The 24,036-nt window shown below is 43.2% G+C and overlaps 1 long non-coding RNA gene across 1 annotated transcript in view; it reads right to left on the minus strand.

Moving 5' to 3' along the window:
• The window catches only part of LOC138261689 (uncharacterized), a 60,848-nt gene that overhangs the window by 24,046 nt on the left and 12,766 nt on the right, over positions 1-24,036 (minus strand). Inside the window, exons 2-3 of the long non-coding RNA XR_011199138.1 lie at positions 12,067-12,167; positions 3,640-3,736 (exon numbers count right to left, since the gene is read on the minus strand). This is a non-coding gene — a long non-coding RNA (uncharacterized lncRNA). The remainder of the gene's footprint in view (positions 1-3,639; positions 3,737-12,066; positions 12,168-24,036) is intronic.

Genomic DNA, 24,036 nt, shown 5'->3' on the forward strand with positions numbered 1-24,036 from the left:
CCATGCTCTGCACTTCAGTATCCAGGTTGCACCACCAGCCTAAGAAATCCAAACAATACACTTCAACTGTCTGAGGAAGCTGTCCTCATCCTCCCTCTTGTGTCATGTCAATCCAGGGGCAAACTAGATCCCACTGATTTCAGTACTGAGGTTCACTCACACAGAGAGCCATACTAGTTCACATGTGGTACACGCTTGCTAACCACACACGCACTCACTTGACATACATACTTGATGCCAGAGCATACACATGGTATTGGAACTTTAAACAAGAGGAGTGTGTAGACTAGACTCTCAGAACACAGATACATGGTGTCTGGCCATGCTATCTGTTTCAATAACCACTGTAGGCTGCCATCAGCACGTTATGTGCTCTGCTCAGGACAGGGGCAGTAGTCTACTTCTTGCTATGAGTGCACACTTGTTGAACCCCCTAAAAGTGACAGGTCCAGAACATTGCATGGTCTTAGGCCTTTGTGAACACACTTACTTTAGCTTGTCACTCGGCCAAAATGAAAGTCAGATACACATGCAGTGTGGCATTCAGGGTGGTGGAACATGTCTGAATACCATGCAGGGGTGATTCCTGTCCCAATAATCATGGTACAGGGTCTGTATGGAAAAATGCACAAAGCATGGAACGAGGCACACTCACAATGTGCACATGTGAACCTCAAGCCTCCATTCAGAAAGAGGGGAGGTTCCAATGAATGTTTCAAGCCCCCTTTATTTCCTTCCTGAATGATTCCCTAAGATGTATGCACAATAATGGCAACTTGCCATTTTTGGACATGTGGCTTGTGTTCTCTGCCACATCACCCTCCACCAATACGACCCCTGGGTGTTTGGACAAAATATCAGACTATAAATATCGAGCTACATAAATATCATGTTTTTAATATTGTGACACATAAATATCGTAATTATGAATTTATCATTAATCATTTAATTGATTAATTATGTAAATTGTGTAATTATATTTTTAAGTTATATTTTAGGTGCGGGTTGTTGTGTTTGTAGAGGAATAGTGTGGGAAGTTATTTAAGTGATAATTAAGTAACAATTAATTATTCATGTATTAATGAAAATTTTATTGATTACTTATAAATATCGAGCTACATAAATATCATGTTTTTAATATTGTGACACATAAATATCGTAATGAAGAAAAATATTTTTTGTTTGGTTAGTAATATCGTTTTCAATAATGTCTGTGTTGTTAATATCATTTTCAATAACGTTGCACTATGGTTTTTTAATTATCTTTGTGTTTTAGTTCATAGTGTAATTATATATGTTGTATATTGCTTGTATATTGTTGTTAATGTTTTGAAATAGAGTTTGTAGTTTTAAGTTATTTATAATTTGTAATTTAATTGTTAATAGAAATGTATAATGTTGTAGCGGGTTGTGAGGTATGCAGGGGTACAGTGTGGAAAGTTAATTAAGTATTAATGGATTAATAATTAATTACGAATTTATCATTAATCATTTCATTGATTAATTATGTAAATTGAGTAATTATATTTTTTAAGTTATAGTTTAGGTGCGGGTTGTGTTTGTAGAGGAATAGTGTGGGAAGTTATTTAAGTGATAATTAAGTAACAATTAATTATTCATGTATTAATGAACATTTTATTGATTACTTAATATGTTAATTGTGGTAAAGTTTTTATTTTAATCATATTTTAATTCTGGGTTGCTAGGTTTGTTGGGGTATAGTGTGGACATGTAATTAAATTAATACGTTTTTACTTTATATTAATTTTTTTAACACTTTAATAATTATGAAAATTGTTTAATAGCTTTCTTTAATTTACATATATAATTTTTATGTAAACAGTTTTATATTTTTGGTGAATTAATACAGTTATTAAAATATTTTATGTGTTTGAAGTGAACTACTTTCTTTATGGCTGCACATAATGGAGTGCTAATAGTAAATATATCCCTCTGGAGTCCAACGCTTTCTCTGCTGTTGCACAGACTTGAGTGGGAATAATACATTTTACCCCTCTGGAGTGCAATGCTTTGCCTACTGTTGCCAGACTGTAGTAGAAATAGAAATAGAACATTTTACCCCTCCAGAATCCAAAGCTTGCCTTCCATAGTACAATTTACCCCTTCAGAGTCCAACACTTCCCCTACTTTTGCACAACTGGAGTGGGACTAGTAAATTTTAGCCCTTCGGTGTCCAATGCTTTCCCTACTGTTGCACAGACTGGAATAGGAATAGTAAATTTTACCTCTCTGGCGTCCAATGTTTTCCCTACTGCTGTACACATTGGAGTGGAAATAGTATATCTATTTTTCACAAATGTTACTACTTTTTTAATATTGTTTATTTGTTTAAGTTTATATTAGCTGTATATATATATATATATATATATATTTGTTAATGTACTTAATATTTTGTATTTGATTTGTTAATTAGTATGTTATAGATATGTAGCTCCAAGGTGACTGCAATCAGGGTGTTCCTGGTTGATGTCATCTTGGAGCTACAATAACCATTATATAATGTGCACCACCACTTGTGGTTAATCTGGGAAGCTGTGGGATTTATGGACCCAGTGTTCACTGCAGTATTACTCGGGACACCTTGCCCAGACATGTACCAGCACCGTAATTTGCTGAAGGGGTGACAGGCCCCTAGAAAAAGATATGTGTATATATGTACATACACATATATTTTGTAAAGTAGCAAATTAGCAAACAAAAAAAGTAATATAATATAAAATATATTTTTTATAATATATTCATTGAAACACACATATCCTTGTGTGTATGTTTATGTAAGTATATATTTCTATACATTATTTAATGTTACTTACATTTATTCAGTTTAAATTATATTAATGCTATACATTAAAATATTGAAGATTTTCTATTTTAAACTACATATTTATATTAAAAATGTATATTGTTGTTTGTTTTTACCAATATAAGTGTTTATCAATATTTTTTATCAATATTTTTGTACATACCTTTACAAGTATAGCGAAAATACATTTTTGTGACCGATATTTTTGACGCAATATTTAGATGCCACAATATCTTTGTGATTGATATTATGTCTCTGATCCTGACTCCTGCACTCCTACCATCCAGCCCCAGGAAGTCTTTACCTGTGCACAAGCTTTGGGTAATTCATACAACAGAATTGGCACTGATATTTCTCTTCGTGCAATGGAGTCTCACACAAACACACACACACACACACACACGCAAGTAAGGAAAGGCCCATGCTTATCTTTGAGCCCACTGTAGCAGGTGACGTGAATCCAGGATTATAGCATGGACCTTAAAGCACTTTTTTGCAGGGCTTGGGTTTCTTGTGACGGTAGAATCAGTTTCATATACATTTCCCTATACTCTGGTCTAAGGATCGTATTAAAATGAGTTTCTGCTATTCCCACATCCGTTTATTTAGATGTGCAGCTACTATTGCCAGTTTTGGTTGTACGTTAGTTAATTATGGAACAGCACAATTTGTCCATAAGCCTTACTTGACTTAGAAACACCTTACCATAATTATGCAATAAGAGGCATTGCATCTTTACAGGCATTACTGGGACAAACATGTACTATGTGTAAACAGGAAGGGAACGCATTTGAAAGATTGTTGCCAAGGCTTACCTTTACAAAGTCTCAGCTTGCAGCAAATTATATAACTAAAAGCTGTTATTTGTTGTTTGAAATTGCCCTCCTGATCTCCAGATTTCTGAGGCGATTGCTGTGAAGAGAGTGTGAGAGGTTAGAACCAAGTAATGATAATACCAGTCGTTTTGGGATTTATATAACAATGTTTTTCGAAACTGTACTAAAATGCAACAACAACGCAGCAAGAGCAGCAGCAGAGCATGCATCCCTAATATAAGAAACTGCTAGGGGGAGTCTGGCGGATGACAGCCGAAGCTGTGAATGGCTCCCTCACACACATAAAGCAGGTCAGTGCTTAACTTGTGCCGATAGATGAAGATGGGGCTCACCAGCACTCACCATTCGGGACCCATACTTATTTTACAACAACAGACTTTGATCCAGAGCAAGAGAGCTTAAAACCAAAAGGTTTCAGAAGCAGGAAGAGAAGGATGAAAAACTGTGACAAAGGCAGAAAGCAGAAACCTGCAAGAGTGACATAAAAGAGCAGGAAGTGTCTGGTGGTGGATTAGAGAGGCATGAAACAGAATTAAGACTATGGACCCTAAGGTATTCTGGACCCTTGGCATTCAATATTAATGCCCACAGGCAAGACATTAGGCCCTGGCACTTATTCTTTTACATATTAATTACTAGGGCAGATAGAATACAAGTCGCCGCAATTCGTGGTTGCTCACACAAAGAAATGGCATAGCATGTATCTCTACAACACATGTACAGAAAAGTGGCAGCAGAGGTAGCAGCGGCAGTGCATACTTGCTCATGCAGACAGAATATGTAAGGCATGTGCAGTAGTTGTGCATGCTTCACTTATAAGTAAAAAGCGATGGCATCAGAAGTGCAAACTTCACACATACACATGACATACACCCTGGCTAAAGTGCAGCAATTTCTTACATACACAGAATTAGGGAAGGTCTCCAGCCTCCTCCCACTGCAAGCTTTCTCCCAATGCTGTGGGTTGTTATCCAAGCCTGATTGCTCTGTGCCAAGCTACCACAGCATGAGCACAGGTTAATTTAAGGTTTGTTTGAGTTGTTCTGGGCCAGGGTGCATACCACTGTCAACCAAAAACATAATTTCTAACACCCAGTCTTCCTGTTCTCTTCCGGAGTCCCTCAGCCTTTCAGTTTGCAAACTCTGTTTCCCCAATTTGTCCTCTCTTCGCTAGGCTATCAGTTCTTCCCCAGTCTGCATCATTTTCATCCCATTTCTCTGCTGCCATCCCAGCCTGCACTCCCCCAATTTAGTTTGTCCGCTTCCCAATTTGGATTCTCTGCTCTCTTCAGCATCAAAGGCCTCTCCCTGAATTTCTCTGTGCTCTCCTTACCCTCCCTGTTGCCTCTCCCTCATCCATCAACTCACTCCAGTCAATCTATACTCTCTACTGTATGTTAAGTTTTCCCACTAGTTCTTCACTTCCCTCATTTATATGCACTCCTTGTCTATCACTACTATCCAAGGCCTTTATTTCTGGTCTCTTTAAATGGCTTCTGTCTCCCTCCCAAAACTCTTCACTGTCTACAGTCCATTTGCTCTCCCTGGTCCGTCAGCTTTCATTCCCCGTTTTGCGGCTCTCCCTTCTCAGGCTACCCTTTGCGGCTACAACTTGCCCGCTCTCCCTCCATTCTCTCCTCATTCTCTTCTAGTCTCTGTGTGCTCTCCCCCAGTACATCTGGTTTCCACCAAAATATCAACTCTTTTTGCCAGTTTCTCCATCATCCTTCATCACTGTACCCTTTCCATAATCTGTCCACTTTATCTCCCAGTCTGTCATCCTGCATCAATAGGATCACCTCGGTTTGCTCTCCCTACCAGATTCACATCTGTTTCTGTCTCTCTGTTCCCCCTTCCAGTCTATGAACTCCAACTATAAGCCCTCCACTTTTCCATCTGTCTGATGTCCCTTCCAGACTCCCTACTCTTCAAGCCAGTCTCTCTGCTCTCTCCGAAATGCCTCTTTTCTGACCCCAGTCTCTGTTGTCCACAAACCTTTCTCCTCCCCCATTCTGTCTGCTTTCACCCAGTGTGTTCATTACCTATGCAAACTGCCCTTTCTTACTTCAACACACTGCTATCCCTCCCATGTCTCTTCACTCTACTTCAGTATTTCTGCTCCTCTTATTCTAGCTGCACCCCTCAGACTATTTGTTCTCCCTGACATTCACTGCACTCTCCACTGTTCTCTCCACTCTCCCTAGTCCATCAAGTCTTAACACCAGCCTTGCCATTCTCACCGCAGTCTGTTTGTTGTCACCACCAGTCTCTTCACTCTCTATTCTCTTCACTCTCTATTCTCTGCACTTCTTCAATAGTTTCTTGCTCTCCCCCAAATTGCCAGCTCTTCCAACCAGTCTGCCTACTTCCTCTCCCAGTCTTTCTGCTCGGCCTCAGCTTCAATCAATCAGTGTTAGACCTGACAGCCTTAGGGTGGTCACTCCTAATTTGTTTGTTGCCTACCTCCCTCCACTTTTTGGATACTGTTTTGGCTGGTTTTAGGACTCTGTGCACTTTACCACTGCTAACCAGTGCTAAAGTGCATATGCTTTCTCCACTAAAACATGATTGGTTCATACCCAATTGGCTTATTTAATCTACTTGTAAGTCCCCAGTAAAGTGCACTACATGTGCCCAGGGCCAGTAGATTAAATACTTCTAGTGGGCCTGCAGCACTGATTGTGCGTCCCACATAAGTAGCCCCTTAACCATGCATCAGGCCTGCCTTTGCAAGGTCTGTGTGTGCAGTTTCACTGCCAATTCGACTTGGCATATAAAAGTACTTGCCAAGCCTTAAACTCCCAGTTTTCTACATATAAGTCACCCCTAAGGTGGGCCCTAGGTAACCCATAGGGCAGGGTTCTGTGTAGATAAAAGGCAGGACATACACCTGTGTAGTTTATATGTCCTGGTAGTGTAGAACTCTTAAATTCGTATTACACTTCTGTGAGGCCTCCTCTTTTCATAGGCTAACATTAGGGATACCCTCATATACTGTTTGAGTGGTAGATTCTGATATGAAAGAAGTAACAAGGTCATATTTTGCATGGTCAGAATAGTAATACAAAATCCTGCTGACTGGTGAAGTTGGATTTAATATTACTATTTTAGAAATGCCACTTTTAGAAAGTGAGCATTTCTCTGCACTGAAATCCTTCTGTGCCTTAACATCCACGTCTGGCTAGGTTAGTTGACAGCTCCCTTGTGCATTTCACTCAGACAACCCCAAATACAGGATGCTCAGTCACACCTGCACATATCTGCATACTGAATGGGTCTTCCTGGGCTGGGAGGGTGGAGGGCCTGACACTTATATTTGAAAGGACAGTGGCCTGCTCTCACACAATGGACTGCCAAGCCCCCTACTGGGACCCTGGCAGACAGGATGGAATTGAAAGGGGACTGGTGCACTTCTAAGCCACTATTTGAAGTCTTCCCCACTTCAAAGGCACATTTGAGTATTTAAACAGGGCCTCTGACCCTACCAACTAAGACACTTCTGGACAAGATACCACTGGTGAAGAAACTCTGAACCAGACCCTGCAACCTGCCAAGAGGAACTGCTGGCTGCCCAAAGAACTCACCTGACTGCTTTTCTGCAAAGGACTGCTGCCTTGCTGCCCTCTGGCTCTGCTGAGAAGTGCTCTCCAATGACTTGGAGAGAGCTTGCCTCCTGTTCTTGAAGTCTCTGGACCAAAAAGACTTCATCCTGCAAAGAACTCCTTGTGCGATGAAAATTTGATGCACAGCCTGCCGTAAACGACGCTCAGCCTGCCAGAAACAACGCACAGCCTGCATCGTGGTGAGAAAATCACTGCACGCTGAACTGGAACGACACAGCCTGGCTCCCCGAGAGGAGATCGACGCAGCATCAGGATTGCGACCGGAATTTTGACGCACAGTCCACTGGATTGACCTATAGCCGAGCCGGAACGATGCAGCCTGACTTCCTGTGAGAAGAATCAACACAGTGCCTGCTGTGTGATAGAAATTTCCCTGCATCGCCCATCGGATCAACGCAGCTCCTGTGACTTCGTCCTGCATGCCCAGGATTTCTCCACATCATCTCCGGGCTGTCCGAAAACCCCACAACCCGAAGAGGATCCAAGTCAGCGTGCCGGAAATTGACACAAAGCCTTCCCTGCATGGAAAAGTATCAATGCATCGTCTGTGTGCACCTGGAGAAACCGATGCACTCTCCCCATTTGCCATGCATCTCCTCTTCTGCGGTCCCTTGCGGAGAATGTGAATGCAAACCAGGTACTTTGTGCTTGCAAAGGATGCTTTTCAAAGACTAAAGACTCTTTTTATCATTCTCTGAAGTGATATTTCAACGTGTACTTATCAAATCTTGATCATTTTGACCTGCATTTAACCATATAAATATTCTATATTTTTCTAAATACTGTGTGGTGTATTTTTGTAGTGCTATACTGTGTTATTGCATGGTTTATTGCACAAATACTTTACACATTGCCTTCTAAGTTAAGCCTGACTGCTCAGTGCCAAGCTACCAGAGGGTGGGCACAGGATAATTTGGATTGTGTGTGACGTACCCTGACTAGAGTGAGGGTAACCTGACTGCCAACCAAAGAACCCATTTCTAACAATCAGTATTTGTAGAGCGCAGCTACTCACCCGTGAGGGTTTTGAGGTGCTGGGGGAGGGGCTTCATCCGAAGAGCCACGTCTTGAGGTTCGTCCTGAAGATGGTGAGCGACGGGGATTGTCTGAGGTGCAGGGGGAGGTTGTTCCAGCTCTTTGCTGCAGTGTAGGTGAAGGAGCGTCCTCCGGCGGTGCTTTTGCAGATGCAAGGGATGGTGGCCAGGGCCATCTGGGTGGACCAGAGGGATCTGGCAGGGGGGGTGTAAGGAAACGCGGTGGTTCAGGTAGGCTGGTCCTGCGTTGTGTATGGCATTGTATGTATGGGTGAGAAGCTTGAAGGTGAATAGCTTCTCGACCAGTAGCCAGTGGAGGGTCCTCAGGTGTTGGGATATGTGTTCTCAGCGAGAGAGGTCCAGAATGAGTCTGGTGGCAGTGTTCTGGATGAGTTGTAGTTTATTGATGTTCTTGGTTGAAGTGCCGGCGTAGAGGGCGTTGCCGTAGTCAAGCTTGCTAGTAACTAATACGTGGGTGACTGTCCTGCGACAGTCTGCTGGGATCCATCTGAAGAGCATCTGAAGTTTGCAGAGTGTGTCCCAGCAGGAGGAGGCCACAGAGTTTACCTGGCTGTCGTGGATAGGGAGGAGTTGAGGATGATTCCTAAGTTGCAGATGTGCTCAGTCGGTATGAGGGGTCACTGAGGGATGTGAGCCACCAGGAGTCATCCCAAGCTGATGTGGCATTTCCAAAGATGATGAGCTCATTCTTGTCAAAGCTGAGCTTGAGGCAGCTTTCTCTCATCCAGGTGGCGACGGTTTCATCCTGAGTGGAAGTTCCTTTTGGCCATGTCCGGGTCTTCGGTGAGGGAAATGATGAGTTGAGTGTCCTCGGTATATGACATGATGTTCAAACTGTGGCTTCTGACGATGGCAGCAAGAGGGGCCATGTATACGTTGAACAGTGTGGGACTCAGTGAGGATCCTTGGGGGACTCCCCAATTGACTCCTGTGGGTCTGGAAGTGTAGGGCAGCAGTCTGACCCTCTGTGTCCTCCTGGAGAGAAAGGAGTGGATCCATTCCAGGGCTCTTCCACGGATTCCTATGTTGTGGAGTCTGTTGCGCAGAGTGCTGTTGGAGAACGTGTTGAATGCTGCTGAGAGGTCGAGGAGTATGAGTGCTGCGGTGGGGCCACGGTCTAGGAATAGTCTGATGTCATTGGTGGCTGCCAGAAGGGCTGTCTCCGTGCTGTGGTTGCTGCAGAAGCCAGACTGGAAGCTGTCTATGGAGTTGTTGGCCCTATCTTTCCCAACCTTCCCTGTTCTGCCCTGTGTATCTCTACTCTCGCCTCAAGTAGGAACACTCTAGCAAATCTCTCTCTACTTTCCCAGACTGTCTACTCACTCTCCCACTGCCTCTCCCAATCTGACATGGTCACTCCCAATGTGTCTACTCACTCTTCTAGTCTATCCACTCCAACTTACAGTCTCTGCTCTCCATGCCAGGCTCTCCGGCAGTCTCTTACTTCTTCCACCCTAACTTACATTTTTTCTGCTTTCACCTGAAATGTGCCTGCTCTCCATATAGCCTGCTATTTCCACTGTAGCTTTCATTCTCTTTTCCAGTGTTTTGCCCTTTTCTTCACTCTGTCCTTATCCCTCTAAATATCCATTCTCCCTGTCTCATAGATGTCTTCACTAGTCTCTCTGTTCTCCCACCAGTGCCTCTGCTCTCCATCTAGAATCCCTACACACCCCCAGTCTCTTCACTCTTCCCAGTCCTTTCAGTCTCACAAGTCTGTCCTTTCTTTCCCCCTGTCTATCCGCTCTACCTTAGCTTGCCCTCTCCCACCTCAGCTTACAGACACTTCCCCTGGTCTTTTACTCTATCCTTTTCAGTCTGTCTTTTTCCCCTAGTATCTTTGCTTCTTTCCCCAATCTCTCCACTGTGCTCACCGTCCACGCTCACCCAGCATCTCCCCTCTGCCCTATTTACTTTACTCTCCACATCTCTCAGCTTTCTTTCTCAGTCTGTTCTTACTCCCTTTCATTCTGCACTATTTCATCTATAGTCTCTCCCAAGCTTGCCTTCTCCTGCCTCAGCTTACCAGCTCTTCCCCAGCCTCTTTGCTTTTGCCATCTCCATACTCTCCTCTTTATTATCTGATCTCCTATCCCTCCCTCTCACTCTCCTCAGTCGGTCCTTTCTCTCTCTGTCTCTCTCTGTGTCTCTCTCTCTCTCCCTCTTTCTGTCTCTGTCTCTCTCTATCTCTCCCCAGCCTCTTTCCTCCCCCATTTTGCTCTCTCTGAACTTACATTGCCCAGTCTCACCTTTCTAATTTTTTGTCTATCTTCTCACTCCTAGTCTATTCATCTGCCCAAGTCTCTTCACTGCCCTTGTTAGTCACTCAGCTCTCCCCAGTGTCTCTGGTCTCTCCCACATTATCCCTTCTGTGTTCCATTCTCTCTACTCTCTCACATCTCTCACTTCTCTCTCTCAGTCTGCTCTCTTTTCCTCCTTGTCTGTCCCTCTTTTGCTCTTAAGCTTTCTGCTCTCCTTCTCAGTCTCTCAGTGCACCTACTATTTTATTCCCATACACCCACCAGTCTGTCTGTTCTTCACCCTAGCCTCAGCTCTTCCACCCCTTCAGTCTATTCTCTATTTTGGTTTCTTTACTCTCAATACCTATCCTGTCTCTCCCTAGTCTCTCTGCAATCTCTGTGCTCCCTTCACCAGTCTCTCACTCTCCCCACTAGCCTCTCCACTATCCTCACTCTATCTGCTCCCTAACTATTCTTGCAATCTCTGTACCATTTTCTTACCTCTGCCATAACCTATCTATTCTCTCTCCCCTCAATCTCTCCCTCAAAGACTCATAGGGCTAGATGTACAACCATTTATTTTTGCGAGTCTCTATTTGCGATTTTTTGCGAATAGAGACTTGCAAAATGAAATGTACTAATGTGTCTGAGACACATTTAGTGATTCCCAATGGGGTTGCAAATGACCTACCTCATCAATATTCATGAGGTAGGTTGCAATTTGCAACCAATTGGGAATGGCCAGCACTCACAGGAATAGTGGCCTGTTGGGGACACCAGACCACCATGTCTGTGACTGCTTTTTCACTAAAGCAGTTTTTTAATGTTTTTTTGTCTATTTTCCTTAGAGGGCTGAATTAAAAAAGTAGGACCACTGCCTGCTCTGAAAAAACATTTTTGCTACCATTCACAAAGGAGAAAGGGTCCCATGTGGACCTCTTCCTGTTTGCGAATGGGTTACCAACAATTAGAAGTTGGTGGTAACTGCAATTGTTTTGTGACCGCATTCACGGTCGCAAAACAGTTATACATTTCACTGTGACTTGCAATTAGAAAGAGACGCCCTTCGCACGTCCCTTCCTAATTGCGACTCGCAAACCTATTTTGCAATTTGGTAAATAGATTATCGAATCGTTAAATAGCTTTGGTACATACCGGAATGCTTTTGTTTGTGTACAAACAGCCTGATTCTGCGAATCCGGCTGTTTGCACACAGACAAAAGCTTTGTAAATCTGGCCCCTTGTGTCTCTTCTCTTTTGACTCCCTCAGACTGCCAACTCTGCTCTTCCTGACGAGCCGGCTAGGTGACATCATGTGCTTGCGACCTGTTTCTCCCAGTTTTCTAAGAATGCCAAATGTACATATATATATATATATATATATATATATATATATATATATATATATATATATAGCCTACTAGTGGTCGCCAGTAGGTAGTTATAGTTAGGACCTGGTTTCTATAGAAAAATCTGTTTTTTATTTACCTTTATCTTTGGCGCTGCTTGATGAATCCGCAAAAAAGTTTTCAAAACAGTTTGACAGTCACGTGAGATCAGTCTGGAACATTTCGTGGTGATCCTTCAAGCTGGACAGAGACAAAAGAAGTGTTGTCAGCCATCTGTGCATGGTGGGGGTGCGATTTATAGTTACTTTATGGCACGAGTTATAGTTACTTTACGTAGCTCTAATTATAACTGCTGAAGTTCTATGGTTTTGTACGCTTGAAATGTGAGCCTAACTATAATGTCCCTCTAACCTTTGTTTTTTTTTGTGAATATATATATATATATATATATATATATATATATATATATGTATAACATTTGAGGTGAGCAAATCTAGAGTGTCGCTGGTGTTGCAGAGTGCTCCTTACTAGAGCAGCTCTCCACCTAAATTGTGAACTTCCCAGAGTTCTCCTTTGTTTTTTGCATAATTTATGTGTCACTCTAACCCTGAAAGGGCATTGGTTTGACTTATACTGTGTGCTCCCTTGTGTTTGGACAAAGCCATACCCTTCTGAAGAGCTCTAATGACAGCGAAACATGTGTCAGGGGTTGCATTACTCATTCCAGGTTGGCTTGGATGGTATTTGACCAGTCCAAAGCTGTAATACTGTGCCTGGAGTGGTAAATGGCTATTGTTATTTTACAGCTCGGCGAGGATGACACTATGTCAATCCTATGCTTAAAGATTTTGCTGTACAAATGGCAAAATACTTTGTCACTATCTAGCTCGGCAAGGATAGCACTGTGCTGATCCTATGTTTAAAAACTTTGCTAGATAAGCAGACATTTGAGGTGAGCAAATCTAGAGTGTCACTGGTGTTGTAGAGTGCTCCTTACTAGAGCAGCTCTCCACCTAAATTGGGAACTTTCCAGAGTTCTCCTTTGTTTTTTGATATATATATATATATATATATATATATATATATATATATATATATATATATATATATTTATTTCATCTAGTGGCGCTTGCCACTATGTAGTTATAGTCAGATAGTTAGGACCATTTCTATCACAGATGGAGTGTTTTTTGTTTTGCCAATATCTTTGGTGGTGCTTGATGAATCGTCACAAAAATTCCCAAAACATATACTTTGGTCAATTCAGCTGCTGGCTTGAAAGGTTCTGAGTGATCTGTCAAGTAGTGGCTGAGAAAAAGGGGGGTCCCAAAACAATTATTCTTCTACTCTATGTCAATGGGATTTTGCAAAATTTTGAACACGACTACAGTCCGAACCGCTGAACTGAATTACATAAAATTTGGCAGAACGCTAGATCTTGGTCCCAAATGGACCCTATTAGGTATTTGGTGTAAATATGTTCAGTAGTGTTGGAAAAATTAGACTTTAAAAATATAGATATATAGGGATGCCTATCCTCCACGGATCCAACTGTTCCCGTGCAGATATCTGATTGTCTTCCAGCACTTCAAGTGTTGGCATCCATCTGCGGACTCAGCTTCAGCGGAGTACCAAAAAAAAGTTTAAAAAAAAAAGAAAAGGGGCTAGGGTAGTGACCCCTTATTTCTGGTGCTGGGGTCCCAGAGGGACCCTGCCAGGGTTTAAAAGCATTTTTTAAAGACAACTTTGGGAAAATATGCGGCTCCGGATCCGTGGATTTTCTCAACATTTTTAAAAAACAGGCTGTTTGCTGCCCTTTTCATGAAGCCCCCAGTGGGCCAAGTCCCAGAGGCATGCAAGAAATAAGGAGGTGGGCGCACAGGGCCCTCCTCCTGAGCTTGCCAAAGCCCCGGATACCTTCACCTCTTTGTGGCTTCAAACAAATAAAACGCAGGGGGCTTGCCGGTCCTTCTGCAGCCCCGGGGACCACCACCTCCCCTAGGCTTCAACCAAATAAAATGCGGGGCAGCCCAGCCCCGCCACAGCCCCAGTGACCACCACCTGCCTGGTGCATTAAAGTGATCTAATTCCGGAGGCCACCTTGCCCACCCGCAGCACTGGGGACCAACACATCCCTGAACTTCAAATAACTTAATTGCGGGTGGCTGTCTAGCCCCCCCAGCCCCGGGGACATCCACCCACCTGGGTCTTTAATCTAATTCAATGGGGGTGGGCCATGCAGCACTGGGGACAACCACTTTCCTGGCGCTATTTTAGTTGGAGCGCTCCCACTCTGCCAGCGGAGGTTTCCTCTGTTTCCCTGCCTGCAGAGATGCAGGCAGGGAAACAGAGGAAACATTACTCTCTCAGAGAGGGAGCTGCTTTGGGGCACCCAGGTCACATAGCCCAGCCCTGAGGAATGGGGTTCCAAGGCCCAAGATCAGCCCTGGGGAGGGGGCCACACAATGCCCCTCCCTGAAAAAAAGAATAATTAAGCTTGGTCCGGGAATGGGGTCCCCGGGGCCAAGATCGGTCTTTGGGGAGGGTGGCCACGTGGCCCCCTTCCCCCCAAAAAACTTAATAATTATGCTGGGTCCGAGCAGATGGATACCCTGGGGCCAATATGAGCCCTGGGGATCAGACCCTGGGGGATGCCCTCCCTGGGGCCAAGATCAGCCTGGGGAAGGGATGTGGGCCCCTCCCCACCAACAAATTGAATAATCAGCCTGGGCACCAGTGGTAGGGTCCATGGGGTGCGAGGTCAACATATGGAGGGGGTCACGCCACCCTCTCTCCCCTCAAAAACATTAAATATTTAGGCTAGGCCCTGAGGGATGGGGTCCCCGGGGCTGAGATTGGCCTAGGGAAGGGGGTCGCGGGCCAGGCATGGTGGCCAACCCCCGCTGCGCACAGCCATAGGCAGTGCGCATTATGAGGTTTGGTGGTTATAGGGGTTGGCCATAGGGCCTGGCCACAGTAAAATTTGTGAATTTGCAATGATTTTTACAGTAATTTAAAACAAAAATACTTTTAAGCCTTGGGGTTACCGTGGGAACCCTGCACCAAGGCTAGAAGGGTAGGGTAACAGTATGCTGCCCCCTTTCTATTTATTTTGTGAGACTTATCTGCATCAGAGTCTCAAAATGGCTGTCAACACTTCCTGGTTGAGTATTTGTGAATACTGCACGCTTCCAGATGTACTAATTTGGTTTTCTTCTAACAGTTAAAAAACTACTGAACAGATTTACACCAAATAACAAAAAGGCTTCTTTCTGGACCAAAAGCTACCTTTCTGCCAAATTTGGTGTAATTCTGTCCAGCAGTTTGGACTGTAGTTGTGTTCAAAATCCCTATGGAAATTAAAATGGGAAATGCACTTTTTTTTACTCCCTGCCCCTCCCCACCCCATACGGCTACTCTCAATCAGTTAATCATTTGTGACTGCTTAACCTTAGATAAAGTATGAAAATCCAATGGCTAATATTTGCCAAAGCAAATTTATAGGAGTTGGGCCGATCATCCTTGTATGAAACCCTTTCTCTGTATGTATGGAGGACAAGTCATGGGTCAAAAGGACTTTTTTTAGAGCATATGAACTTAGCCAGGGAAGGAAATTAATTGAATAAACCAACAGTGTGGCAATCGGCCATCGTTTAAACTTGTACTGGTATTGAGTCCCATTTAAAGCTAGTGCTGGGTCATTGGGAAAGTGCATTACTATTTAGATTTAGGTCCTGCACCATTGGTAGCTTACAGGGTTTCCCCTTTGAACAATACCGTAATTTCAGTATTCGCATATGTCCTTGCGATGGCATGTCTAGGCAGACACGTTTGCATTTTACTTTTTCTGTAAATTTTATCAAGTTTTACTAAACAGTTTTTATTAACTTTATTAAGAAAATATTATTTAAAAAAATGTAGAGTAGACCTGAATTATTTACAGATAATTAAAGATCATGCTCTTTGCTTCACTGCCTGGTCTTTTTTTTAATCTGCTGTTAGTTGCTGCAACTCAATATTTTTTTAGTTGATTAATGATGTTTTTTAAAGCTTTCTGTTCTTTTTATGAATGTCTGTGGCATCCGAAATAAACATTTCTTGACTTCAATAAACACATTCAAAATCTTTATTTGATTGTCAATATAATCATAAAAGAGCATAAAACATATATACATTCATATATCAGCTTAAAAAAAAATTAAAAGAATAAAAACAACAGCATTAAAACAGCAAATAAAGCTCTGGAGCTTCAACAAATTTAGTCTGGCCTAGAGCGCCTAGATCTTACAGCAGCACATAAGAAACTTCAGACAGCAGAAAGAACATGCACATTTGGCAATAGGTGCAGATACATAAGCGCCGGACGAGGTTGGACAAAGCTCAGAGCTTCCAAAAGTAGAAGAAAGGATAACTTCCTAGGGAAACTAAAATATTTACACAGCAATACAAAATGGAGGGTATCCTATGGAGACACATTGTCACCGCCACAGGGCCCTGAGATGCCTGGACAGGACCTGTCACTCAGGGAGGCTAAGAGGCGATGTAATAAATTGAGCCTAAATCAAACCACCACAGATCTGTCCCTTTCTTTGGATGACAGGGAAAGGCATGGCTCCATACGCTGGGAAGATATTAATAATAGCTAACCCCGAATCATAGGTTTCACAAGCTCTACCTGATTATGTTGCATAGAAACACATTCAAGAATCAAGTCTGTTACCCTTTTCTTCTCCGACGGACACAGGGAGTGATGGCTATAGAACATATCCGCCCTTCCCAGGCTAGTCAGGTCTGTATTAACATATACTGCCCAGGGGATTTTATATAGATTTGATCTAATGATAAACAATCCAACAGGATTTACCTATTTAGCTGAAGGCCTACCCTAGTCCATATCTTAACCAAACAGAGTGAGGACCTGAAAGCTATAAGATCACTGATGTATAAAAGACCCAACTCCATGTGAACCAAGAATGCCGGGGTAGTTTGTGGAACCCGTAGGATATGCCTCAGAAATGTATTTTCTGTGGTTTTGATCTTCTCCACCTGCCTGTAGCCCCAAACTTTGCTCCCCCATAACACCTTAGAAGTGCCCTCAGACTGCAAGAGCTTAACTAAAGTAACGATTGACCATGAGCCCAGTCTCTGAGCAGAGCTAGCTACTGCCCTTGTAGTTTTGACCAGATCACAAGCCTTACCCTCATCCAAGGGGTTCCAGCTCATGTTAGCATCAAATAGTAACCCCAAATAGGGGAAGGCTGGGACCTTAGCCAAGGTTGCCCTCCCCTCCCCCTCAGGAGGTTTTGAAGCATGTGGATCGTGGGCCAACTACCAAGGCATATGACTTGGAAAAGTTAACTGGAAAGTCCAAACTATCTATGTAGGTTGCAAGCCTGGCCGGCAAAGACTGCAATCCCATACCCGTGTGCACCATGAGCACCTCATCATCAGAATACAAAACCTGCAACAATGTTGTTCCTACCCTGGGGCAGTCAGCCTGCGCCAACATGAGAGCTTGTTGCAAACTGTTGATATAAAGGGTAAATAAAAATGGTGCAAGTATGCAACCCTGACAAACTCCCCTGCTAGAACCAAAAAGCACTGAGATCTCTGCATCCTGAAAATACTTGACCGCAGTAGAAGTGCTAACATGGAGATTCGAAAGAGATACAATTTCTGGGTCCAACCCCATCGGAAGGAGTAAATCCCCTCGCTTGCTACGGTTTACCCTGTTAAATGCAGAAAGAGGTCCATAAACACTAAATGAAGTCGCTGGGCTGGGCAGCGGTACTCTTTTTTATAATTAAGTATAAGTTAAGGCATTGGTCGATAGTCGACCTGCCCAACCAGAAACCATATTGGACCTCAGAAAATATATTGTTTTTGCCTGCCCACAATGAAAGCCTATTTAGTAGAATCCTCCCCAGAACATTTGCAACAGCATCTATAAGTGATATTGGGTAATAGCACTGTGGATTGTCCTTATCACCCTTCTTGAAAATCAGGAAAATGATAGCCGAGGACCGCAGGAGTGGTGCTCCCTCCCTTACCACAGCATTTAAAGTCAAGGTCAAAACTGGTCCCCAGACATCAATGTTATCCCGAAATAAGTCTGTGGGTATACCATCAGGGCCTGGGGCTTTGTCACAAGATAGGGCCTGGGTACCCTTACAAATTTCCTCAATTGTGAAGACCACATTAAATCTCCCCAGCCTGAAGCATGTCTGACCTGCCCCAATATCCAATAGGCCTATATTATAAATGCCCTTAAAATGTTCCACCCACTGCTGCTCCAATATATGATGGCATAATGTGGGCCCAGAGGGCTCAGTAAAATGGGGCTTCTTCATCACCCGGAAGAAAAGAGTACTGTCTTTCATTTCTGATGCTTGACCTAAATTATGCCAGACAGCCTTACGTAATGTATATTTGTGATTCTTAAGAGCCATCTTATTACTCTCTGCAATTAGCAATGAGCTCATTATCTCTGGGGGATAGCAGCAGCTTTTCAAGGGGTGAAGACACTTAGGACAATCTTGATCAAACCATCTGGGGTGATCTGATTTAGAATTAATTGCTGGAACCATTTAGCAAAGTTGAGATCTTCCGTGCAATCCCTGCAAATGCATTCAGGATCGCCACATCCGTGGCACCCACATCCAAACAAATGGAGATCTCCTGCATATACTCTGTAAACAAATCATCAAGGGACCATCCCAGCCATCTGCCTTGATCAGAGGAAGTAGTCCAACCCTGTATTAATAGCACTAGCTTAATCCCACCCCTTACTCCTCCAATGAATAAACACATTCATTAAATATATAACAAATAAAATAAAATGTAATAAAGACAACTTTTATATCATGAATAAATAAATTAAATACATTATTTAACATATTTCCAATTAAAACACTTCCCACCCTATTACCCTAAAACATGAAAACAGGCAAACAATTAAAATCACTGAAATATCTAAAAATGATAAATTGACAATACTACATTAAAAAGTAAACTGAACACACAAAGTTAATAAAATAAATAATGTAACTTAATTAGCATAATTAAAAAAACAAATCAATTGACCAAACAATTAACAATTAATTTAGAATCAACAAATAATTAAAATAATCAAAAAAATGCACAAATCTGTTATTAATTAAATGAACAAATTAAATAAAGATAATAGCAAATAAAAATGGAAATTAATATGTTAGAAACGTTCCAAACCTTATCCTTTACAGGCTGAACAAAACACTACAAAATAAAAATTTCTAATTAAGGCCCATATTTATACTCTGTTTGCACCGAATGTAGGTCAAAACTTTTGACACACATTCAGCGCAAACCGTGCACCATATTTATACTTTGACGCCTAAGCCCGCGAACGCCAAAATTCCGCCATGTGCGTCATTTTCTGGATGCGGGAAACAGCCTTGCGTTAATGACATGCAAGGTAGGCGTTCCCGTCCAAAAAATTACTTAAACACCTGTGCGCCATATTTATGCTACCACGCAAAAATCCTGCACGGCTGGGAGGCGGAGTCAGAAAATGACGCACAGCCCAATTTGCGTAAAAAAATAACGCCTGGGTCAGGGCAGGGGTTAAAGTGGGGCAAACACACCAGTACTTAAGGAAAACACACAAGCAACAGCAGAGCTCCAAAGGGAAGAGACGGAGGTGCTTTTTATCCAGCATGCACGCTGACGCAGAGCACAGGACTAACAACAGCAGCTTCTACAACACCAGCAGGGACCCCAAAGGTAACGCAGAAGGCAGGAGAGGATATTCCGCACCAGGACAACCCTTCTGGGACTCCAGCAACAAGACATCATCCATCCAGAGGTACAGGCTCAACTGGCAAGCCATTCAGCAGCTGCTGCGCGACATTGCGCCACAGTTGGCACCCAGCTTGCATACACCCCACGCCATTCCACCCGATACCAAGCTGCTAGCTGTACTCCACATGTTGGCAAGTGGCTCCTTTCAAACCACTGGTGCCCTGGTTGTCGGGATCTCACAGCCCTCATTCTCTGCCTTCCTACCTAAGGTACTGGATGCCATCATCTCCCGCACACATGTACGCCTTTGCCACCTGCTGCAACCGAACATCTATACTGCAACAGGAAGCACACACACTCCATCAATGTGCAGGCCATTGTCAATCACCGGGGATTGATCACCAACATCGTGGCAAAGTATCCTGGGAGTGAACATGATTCATTCATCTTCCGTCACTGCACCATCAATCAACACTTCCAGGATGGACGATATGGAAATGGCCTACTTGTTGGTAAGTACAGAAACCTACTTATATACACACTGCACAACAACCCTCTAGGACAAACAACACATACACCACTACATTGACACGTGGCCAGGTACACACTGAGGTTGTGACACCACTAGGCATGTTTGATATCATCACCCATTTGGATGCACACCTATGGGCAAATGACAGATCCAAATAACAACAGATGCCACTCCACAGACACAAGGGAACAATTTAAAACAACACAATGACAATGACATGGTCTTAATTGGCAGTACAACTTGGAAGATTAATCTTTCAATATCACATCAATAACACTCAATCAAACACCCTTCCAACCAATAAGTACTGTGTAAGTGGTGTGTAATGTGTTTTGCTGCCGGTCAAACACCATGACACACATAGCATGATGATGATTACAATGAAGGTGACATGGAATCATTGAGGCTGACCCAATATCTCACATCACTCCTGCTCTCACATTGCCCACTACCAATAAGCAAGTGGACTGTGCTAAGAACACATACTGATGTGACAATACTGCACATGCCTACACATACGGTTTGAGACAATTACACATATACACAACAGATGTACAGGCATATGGATCTTCTGACACTGTAAATCACAACCTCACAACCAAGTTAGCCAGCTGAACTAGAACATGTTCAGTAGTATAGGTACACGTGTGAACCTGAGTTGTCTTGGCAAGGGCAGAGAAATAGGGCTGCAGAGAACTTGTCACACATGGGATATCTGTGCATAGCCAATTGTAAACACGTCAGTGCTGACAACTTATGGAGATGTGTTGTACATTGTCACCTTACCAAATCTAAGGGCCTCACTGATGTTCAAATAATTCTATTGCATATGTTAAATTGGATGGGATGTCCAGGCCATATAGATGCAACTGTGTTACAACCACTGTGGAATTCATTCTGTGTATGGAAGTATCATGTCACCCCCAGTTAAGACACATTGACACCTCTTTCACATGACATAATGCAAGGGAGTACACAATGTACTGCAAGTCTACAAAAATACCGCTGACATCCGGTCAATCAGCCAAACACCAGTTCAGATAATGAAACAACCCAATACTGATGGTACATCCTAGAAGCCTAGGATTCCACACAATAACACAAATACGGATGAGTCACAGACAACACAAGAGAACAACTGCCATGCGAAGTGATAATCATGGTGCAAGCAACATCAACATTTCCTCACTCATTTTCTTTTCAGCTGATCAGGGGTATGGGATCCAGCCATGTATCATGACCCCATTTGCAAACCCAAGCACAGCATCAGAGTGTGCCTATAATGAGGCACATCGGAGGACACGCATCATAGTCGAGAGGACCTTTGGCATCCTGAAGTCAAGATTCAGGTGCCTCGACATCACTGGAGGCAGCCTCCTATACTCACCTGAAATGGTATGCAAAATCATTTTGACCTGTGCAATCCTGCACAACATATGTGTAAGGAGGAACATTCCCCTATATGAACCCGACCCACAAATGCCTGAAGAGGAGGAAGAGGAGGATGCTGTCCATCAACATGAGGGGGACCATCCAAACACAGCTGCAGGATTGCGTCGGAGACAACATATTGTCCAAAATTTCTTTTAACTCTACTCACCATCACCACTGTCTTACCATATGTCAATAAACACCTATTCTATTCACTATATCATGGTCTGGTTAATCATTTTTGCATAACATTATCCCTAAGAATCATAATCAGAGTGTAGCCTCGTGGAGCATTGCAGAACTACAGATTAGGATACAGAAAAATCCACATCATATCTGATGGGTATGAATGTACACCCAACTTCACACACATTGTAAATGACATATATCCTGTCCATTTCACATTTGAAGGTCAATATCAGAGGAGCACAGCTATTTCACACATACATGTTGGCAACATGGTTCATTGCAGCATATGGCACACAACTAAGACACCATCATTCAATATGGACAAAAAATACCTCATACATGAGACAGTGGATGTGCTATTGCATTGGTAACAAGAAGGTATGACCAGACCCTTGACATCAGTAAGTGTTACATCAGCTATCTTTGCAAGGAGTATGTGTGACTAGAATTCCATATAAGCAGCAAATGGATAGCACGAGTGCCCGGGGTATGACTAGCATTGCTCAGAAGACATCCCCTGCACATGGCATCCCAGGTCATAAGTCCTCTCACTGCCATGTTCCCTATTTCACCCCTTCCTTCTTCAGAGTGCCCTGGAAATGGAATATTTGTACCCAATAATCCCTCATCTACACACACCCAGACTCACATTCTGAAACCAGTGTGCTTTCCTCTTTAGTATGGTATGCCATAGCCATTGTTCTCCTGTCTCCATGGACTTCTTGTTGAATAATGCACTGCCTTGTAGTCTGTAGGACCTGTAATCACCTGTACATTGCTTCCCATGTGAAAGGTACTGTTGGCCCTTTGAACTTGATTCTCACCTACAGGACTTGTGAGAGACTGAAGCTGCACACACCTGTGAGCACCTCCATGCAGACCAGCCATCTGAACATGCACTGCCCTTGCAGCTGCCTGGAATCGCATAGAAACTGCCATTATATGTATAACACTGTTATGCATTGCCGTAAAAATAACTTGTGTAACACAGGCCTTCGGTTATTGTGTAACGTTCAAACACTCAGGACACATACAGTTTTCATTTTTCCACAGTGTTGTTCCAGCTTTGACCAGTCTCAGTCTGCTCACTGTGTATTTGCCTTGTTCATTTTTGTTCCTGTTTGACCCTGCATCCTGTTTGCCTGAATGGTTCCTGTCTTTGTGTCACCACAAAGGTTCCCTGTGGCCACATGTGTCTCATAGTTGCTTTCCAAGCCCTCACTTTCCTCCTGGGGTATTGTGTCATGTACGTCTACAATGAATACTCAAATACATTGTATCGCGTAATCAGTTTACTTATCGTATCATGGGGTGGAACTTGTCTTCAAATAGCCTAATCATGGCCCATCCCTTGTCTGGGGTTCATGTATGCATGAGTGACAAATAGTGACAGTGTACCATGGCTGTATGAATGGTTTGGGTATGGTGCCTCGAGCACAACAAACAACGTCAGATAATGTGCATGAAATGTCCACACATATTAGTACCCTGACAGTCCACACACTGATTCACATTGCCCCCAACATATTGATGGTGCTTGCTTGGTGAATAGCTGTGAGATTAATCAGCACAGAGGCACTGATGTTCCCGACTGCAGTGGGAATTTTAGAGGCCACCCTGTGTACAAGTGTTGTGAGGAAACCTGCCAGTTTAAAATTCCTGATCCTTTAACTTTGTCAGCACACCAAGGTTGCCCTGTTGTCAGTCTCATAACACGTCTGCAGTGGCATAGCTGGACTATCCTCATGTGTATTCTCAATTCCTCTTCGGCTTTCCTTCAATTCAGCTGTGAAGGATACTTTGTAAATGCAGGAAATGGCTCCACAGACTCATGACTAGACCTGCATGTAACTGTGACAACATGGACCCCAATAATAACTCAGGCTACACATGGCCCCACACAGTTGAACTGGACACCTTTGTGCAATTTACCACTGTAAATATGTGCACACGTGCTGCTTGGTCTGTTGGTCCTCCACTGCCACAGGAGAAACATGGCTCCTTTATATGACTCAAACTGTGGTGTGACATGACATTTGTGGATTGTTTTTGGGACTCGGTGTCACAAACACCGTACCCACATAGCATTTTCCAATGCCTGACTCATGGGTAGTATACAAACAAGTGCCTAGGAAGTGGTAACCAACATTCCAGGACATGTGATGGCTTAGTCTTGGA

This window comes from Pleurodeles waltl, chromosome 10, assembly GCF_031143425.1.
Source record: "Pleurodeles waltl isolate 20211129_DDA chromosome 10, aPleWal1.hap1.20221129, whole genome shotgun sequence".
NCBI lineage: Eukaryota > Metazoa > Chordata > Amphibia > Caudata > Salamandridae > Pleurodeles > Pleurodeles waltl.